Source organism: Octopus sinensis, unplaced genomic scaffold (assembly GCF_006345805.1).
Source record: "Octopus sinensis unplaced genomic scaffold, ASM634580v1 Contig11635, whole genome shotgun sequence".
Lineage (NCBI taxonomy): Eukaryota > Metazoa > Mollusca > Cephalopoda > Octopoda > Octopodidae > Octopus > Octopus sinensis.
Window position 1 is genome coordinate 1 of NW_021832415.1, and position 7380 is coordinate 7380.

Below are 7380 nucleotides of genomic sequence, written 5' to 3' on the forward strand. Positions count from 1 at the left end.
CATTGCCGCGAACAACGGCCAAACCTATTCTTTGTCGAAGCCATGTTGGTTCCCTCCAATCGTTTTTTACATGAGCAATTTTTCGTCCAATTTCTTTAAGGAATGACTCAGTTACAGTTCCTGTGACACCCGAAGTCTCGACTGCCACAGGAACAAAGCGGTACGAATCCCCGATTGTGGAATATTTGGCAATTTTTGCTTTTTCAGCAAAGTTAGCGGCCGATCCAGGTGAACGCAAGGAAATGTTGATGTTCCTTCGAGTGAAAGTGTCCACGCATGTCGAGTCCCAAACTAGTGGTTTTCCCCCTGAGTAGGGGGAAAGAGTCACTCCATCTGGCCTTCTCCCATCATTACGGTTAAGACCCGCAGGTTCCAGTCTTGCTTGGAATCCTGCTGCCTCTAGGGCACGTCGTATCACATTCAATGCATTTTTAAATATCGATTGTAGTTTCTTGTATGTCTTGTTTTTATCAAACTTTGATTTAATTACTGTAAAATTTTAATTTTTAACTTCCTTGTCATTTATAATCTATTTTCTATATAGAATTGTTTTATTTTAATTTATGGAGAATGGGATAACGCTGTCACATGCGCGAGCATTGATGTTATCGAACCGAATGTTGTTTTTACTGTTAATACTAATAACCTCATTGATATCCACATTCATGTTTGATATTTTTATGCTAATGAATTCGCCAGTAATAATTTGTTTCGGTACTTATTTTTGCACCATTAGTGCATATTCCACAACATTTAATACATTTTGTCTCAAATCAATTTTATTAACAATTTTTTTTCAATTGTAGATCGTAAAATGGGTTCATAGAAATAATTGATTGCCTTTTCTGAAACCATTATAATTTTCCATCAAAAAGATGGCAATTAGTTAACCATTTCAGGATGTTTTGTTTGGAAATGTCCTTTTAAATTATTTGAAAGCATTTTTTCGTTATTTAAATATTCGTCATAAATAATGAAAAGGGGACGAGGCACATTTTTGATAATTTTGACAAAATTCATATAAATTAAATTGATTTTTTTATATTTAAAATTTTTCGCGACGCATCAAAATATATTTAGCGACGCAAAAACGCGTAGGTTGGGAACCTTTGCCCTTTTACACATATTTGTATAAGATTGTACTGGTGAAACCAAAAATTATAACAACCATTCCTACAATAATGTAAATAGCACTTCTGCGTTGCCATAAGCACGTAAGTGTTTCGCTTATGCCAGACACATAATTTAAAAAAAAGAGAGCCAGAGAGTTAATTATTTTTAATTAATTTCAAAGTAGGAAGACCATTAATTACTCTTCTCTTATAGTTTCTTCTTATTGTAGTGGGCTGATTAAACGCTAGGAACTCTGGGCATCGGAAAGAAACCACCTCGAGTAAATTGTCCTGTCGAACACGGCTAAAAGCATTACTGACATCCAGCTTGACAATAAACTTGGAGTCTTCGGACTATGAGTAGACAATTTGGGGAGTGCCGTGCGAAAGAATTTTGAAGATATCTTTAAAAAAGTATTGGAAAGAAGGAACTTCGATTTCAAAGTGAGAATCAAGACTTCATTTTGGCCTGAACTGTTTTAGCCTTAAAGTTATTGTCTTTGTCAACAATATTCTTTATCAATTTGAGTAGTTTATTCCAATCAATCCAATAGAACGCTTTGCTGAGATCAATTCTGAGGATATGGATCACATCTGTATACTTCTGACATAACGAAACGAATTAACGTTGGCTTTAAACTACATCGGCTGTCGATCTTTCTGGAACAAAACAACTTTTGCCTAAGGACAGATCTTGCATGACGTATTTTGATATTCTATCAAATGCAATGATCAACAAACATTTCTTTGTATTAGTCACCACAACAATCGGCCTCTGGTCACTCCTTTTTTTTCCCGGCTTTTGGATAGGGATTAATAATCCCTCTCCCAATGGGAAAACAATGAAGTAGAAAACAGCTGTTAAAATTTAAGCTATTATCATCGAGTGTGAGTCAAATACATTTTTCAGAAGTTCAATTGGGATTGAATCAAGACTGTTCATATTTAAAGGTAAAAATGCTCTTTTATATTTACTAAAAAAATATTGGTAGAAAAGGTATGTCCATATTTTTATGTTTAATAGAGATAGATTTTCTTTTAGCACCTTATTAGGCAGTTTCTAAGCCTTCTTATAAAATTACGAAACTCTTGTATTTTAAGTAGACTTTAATGGCGATATTTCATCCATTTCTAAGATTTTTCCAAAGAGGGCCTATCGGCTTTTCAGCACATCAATGGTTATAGGCCGCGAACTGAAAATTTTGTAAAGACATTCATTTTAGCACCACTTCTAGAGAACAGGAAGAATGGAAGGAGGTGAGTAAAGAGCCATCCTGTGTTCACTTCAAAGGTATCTGACTTAGCAATTAATTCCTTAATTAGTTTTTCTTAATTAATACAAGTTAAAAACAAGTTTCATAAAAATTGGGAAATATTATTTTTTCCATATTTATTAATTTTTCATGCAAAATTTCAAAAAAGATTGAATTTCATGTATTTTTTAAATTGTTCTTTCTGAAAGAAAACAAAAAAAAGTTACATTAGCAATTTGGATTTGTCAGTGGCTGGACCGCGTATCAATATTAATTATTCTCGTGCCATTAACGTTATTTTTTGGTTTTTGAGCAAATAGAAATTAAAAAAAGTAGCTTTTCGTATTCATTTCTAACTAACTCGACTTAAATGAAAAAACAATGAATATGTTACTGGCAAAGTCATTAATCTGGGCAATTATGTTAATTCCTGGGCATTAATGTTAATTCCTTAGGGTCAAACTACTAAGTAAAGTCAACAAACTAATAAATTCTCCCAGCGAGACGGAGGGAACAGCTGTTGCCACGCATGACAGCCAGCAGGATCCTCTGAATGAGGAAAGTAAATTCCCTAGGGTCCTTGGACCGCGAAGAACAAAGATGTCCCAATTTCTTTAGGGAAGTGAGGGTCCCGGAGCCAAAGACGCCGGAAGTCTCGACAACGATTGGCCAAAACCAAAAGTCATCCATCAAAGACTGATATTTCCGGCACTTCGAAAGCTCAGCCTTATTAGCACGAGACCCAGCAAGAGAGGCCGATTCGTTGATGAAAGACTTTGAGAAGGTATCCACACAAGTGGAATCCCAGACCAAAGGTCTCCCAGAATAAAACGAGAACAACGTAGAGCCGTCCGGCCTTTTCCCGTCACCACGGTCGAGACCCTTAGGCTCAAGGACAGAAGGGTAGCCGGCCTTTTCGAGTGAGTCGAGAATGATTCTGTTAATCGCCGAATGGCGTGGAATACGACCCGCGCTTTTCTTGCAGGAGAGGGCATGGAGCCCGTATACGTCCATAGTAGATCCGCACCGGCAGGGGTGGGGACTACAGATCGGAAGTCCGAGGCGGAGGCAAATGCCAAAACGGAGGGCGTCGGAGTCAAGACAGGTGTCCAAATGGGTCGAAGGAAGGCAGTTAAGCCAAGAGCCAGAATGCGGTTGGCGGCTGGCACGGTAACAAGCCAGTCTGTGCTGGTTCAGGAGAGCCTCCAACGAGTCCGCATGATGCTTACTAAGAATTTTATCCCATTCACGTTGGAGGGACCTATCAGAAGGGAACTCAAGCCCTTTTTCCTTCAAAGCAAAAGTGCAGAATTAATATCAGAGTCCAAACGAGATCCGGGCGATTTTTCAAGAATCTTATGGACAAGAAGATACAATCCTGAAGACGATGAAAGGAAAGCGGGAAGAGAAATGTCGAGAGCCGAGCGGAGCCCAAGCCCACCAAAAGGAACAGGAAGTTTGGCCTGACGCCAACCGACATCATCGAACTTGACGTTAAAAATAATCTCGGCTGAAGAACGCACCAGAGCGTCAAAAGACTCCAAAGCAGAGGGAACAGAAAAGCAACAGGAACTCCTTAGGACATAATTGATCCTCGGAATCAAAAGAAAGTTTTTGAGGATAAAAAAAGCGGGATGGGGATCGATGTCCACAAGTTTATCACAAAGAGAAGCAAGAGCATTTCTCTTGGAATCGAGAATACGAGAGACCGATTGGTGGTGGATCGGGGCACCCAGGATTTCAAGTTCAGATAAGAGGTCTGCCTCAGATCGGGCAAGAGGCCACGAAACTGGGCAAAAAGGTCTTCGAAGGTGAGGTCTTCGACGTTAAGATTAACGATTTCAGATTTTAGAGAATTGATTTCAAGACCAATAGATGACAACGCCGGGAGTAGAGATTGCAAGTCGTTTAGCAAAATGTCGGGCGGACCACCAATAGTACAGTCGTCCAAATACCAAATATTAAGAGGGGACGCAATCCTGCGGGCGACAAAGTCCACCGAGAGGGCAAATAATAAAGGACCCAAAGGATCGCCTTGCTGTACGCCACAGGAAGACGAAATGAAAGAATCGCCAGCAACCAAGAGGGTCGGGTTACCATAAGAAAGAAAAATGAAGGGCAGCAGAGAAGGAATTCTGGCCTTGCAAACCTCAAGAAGATGCTTTCTATTGAGCGAATTGAAAGCGTTCTTCACATCCAATTTTAATAATAACTGGGGCCGCTCTGAGAGACGAGCCGATTCAATGAAACACCGGGCAGCGTGGACCGAGGCCTCGCACCCACCAGGTACCCCCACACCCAACTGAATGGGCTGGAGTTCGTCGCTAATAGAAGGAATTACAAGCTTGCATCCGACCTTTGCAAACAAGCGACGAAAAACGTTCCCGACGGCAATAGGTCTGATGCCGCCGTCTTTCTTCCCCAAAGCAGACAGGTTCGCAGAGAAGAAGAGCAGTCTGGCATGCTCGGATATGTCCCCACGGAGAAATAGGTTACAAAGCTTGGCAATGGATTGAGAAAGACGGTTTCCAGCCTCAGCAGTATTGGAGATGAGGTCCATTAAGTGAATGGGACGGAGACCGTCAACACCACCACTACTGTTCCCCCTGAAAGATTTCAAAGCTAACAAAAGTTGTTGGACAGATGAAGAGGCGATCGAGACCTCCTCAGGGGTCCGGGCACAAAAGGCAGGGACATCGCCAGCCGGGTGCTTGGCGCTGAGAATTTTGAGGACATCCGGGGTTATCGAACGGACGGAATCGGAAGACGAAAGAATACGGACCGCAGAGCCGACATCATGCGCCATAAGGCAGGAATTGACACGTTTGCGTAAACGAATACGATTATCTTTAAGAGTAGTTGGTTCATGGGACTTGCCCAGAAGAGGAGGCAGAATGAAGGAATCCTCCATGAACTTATTAATATTTTCCTTGATGGAAGAGGAAAGGGATTTTACCGAGCCCAAGCCTTGAACTGGGGAGCCCAGGGCAAATATGGCAAAGCAAAACAAACGGTTCCAATTCGGAATGGACTGAACACAAATGACTGACTCGATCAAAGCAGACAGAGCCTTCGCCGCGGAAAAACGGGCAGAACGAGGAATTCTTATAGGAATACGATAGGACGCCCGGTAATCACGAGCGAGTCTTAAGACAGACTCTGGATTAAGCAGGAAGGGGTCCGGCGAAGGGATAGGATTAGTAAAATCAGAGGACCCGGTACAGATGGCAGGAGCGAAATATGACGGGGGGAAAGAAGAGCAAGCAGAGCAAACCCATCGGGAAAGGGAAGAGGCAGATTTCTTAGAAAGCTTGATGCAGGATAAATGGAAAAAGGCATGATATGTTAATTTAATCGGGAAAACTCATTATTTATGCTTAGAGAATTAAAATTTTAAATAATCAATTCTAATTAAAAGTTACATTTTTAAAATCTATAAAAATTTATTGACCCCGCGTATTGGGACATTTTATAAATAATTTTAAATGAAATTTTAATGCATTATTTTATTTTAAATTATAGCGTCTGGTTTAGTAATTATACAACAATTTTCTTGTTCTTTAAGGAAAAAAAATTTTGAGCCGTTGGTAAACTCTATGTCCGAAAGGGAAATATCCAAGATGTTTAAAGTTGGGAAGGGAACAGTATCTATAATACAAATAAAAACTAAACAAGAATTTTGGTTGATCTGGTGACGTAGCTCTATTGCATAATGTATGGAAAACACCTAAATTAATTGTTGGGACTATCTATCGTCACTTTTAATGTCAGGAAAATTTCAAATACATATAAATGACAACAATTGTGCGAAGATTTTGAGAGATACAATGTATCAATCGGATGTATACAAGAAACGAAGTTCTTGGAAGGGGCTGATGAATCATATGGAAACTATCGTCTATCCTACTTCCCAGCAAATAGAAGCACTATTGGCAGGGATTCACACCCGCAAATACGATAATGGAGGATTACTTCCAATGTGACAAACCAAGGTTCTGGGGACGCCTACGCACTACGTTACCTGTCGTTCCGAATGCGGACCTCGCCCATATCAAATCCTGTCTCAAGACCGGTGATGACTTGGACAGGCTGCGGCTCACAGCGCTTAACCGAGGAAAATGGAGGAGACTCGTTACTAACATTGTTTTGGGTGTTGGACTATAGTTATTATGGCTCTACAATAAGTGCGCTAATAATAACGATAAACAAGGATTTGATTCCAATCCTATTACTGACGCAGGTCTATACAAAAATTATGAATCAAGTCTATCATCGAAACTCGATTGTCTGGTTTTTGATTTTTTCAGGAATCTGAGGCAAGATGGAATTTCAATTTCCAGATGTTTAATTAAAAAAATTTCCAGAAATATCGCGACTCGTATAAATTTTAGCAGCTTTAAAAGCTCTAATGGATTCTAGACCGTTTTAAAAAACGTCATGAACTATCTTTTAGAGTAATTTCTGGTGAAAAAATTCCTCCGACAAAAATTCAATTAAAAAATTTTACGAAGAATACGGTGACTTTATGATAAATTCAACATAGTTAGTTAGTTAAGCCATATTCAGCCGATTCCGGCCATTGGCGATTCTGTAAGACAAGTCCCTCCACGAACTCTATCCCCCACCAGCTCTGCTATTCTGCTTCCTTTTTCCAGCGAACAAGACAGCAAGATTTCTTTTCCTATACCATTCTCCCGAAGCACGTGCCTTTGTGAGAATCCGCAATGCGCACATTAGTAGGAAAGGGTAACGTTATTGATAATTTGGGCAGAAGGATCCGTGAAGGATTTGTCAGAAGAATTTGCAAGGCAACAAGAAGAAAGGGGTGGGTGCCAGGTCTTTCCCCATTGTGTAAAGTAAGGTTATATCGAGATAATTTTCAGAAACTGTAAAAGCACCACAACACTAACCGTTTTTTTTTGACATTTTTAATTGTAAAGAAACCTGCTTTTCATTAAAAAAATCCGAATAAATCATTTGTCACTAAAGATGAAAATTGCTTTGATAGAAAAATC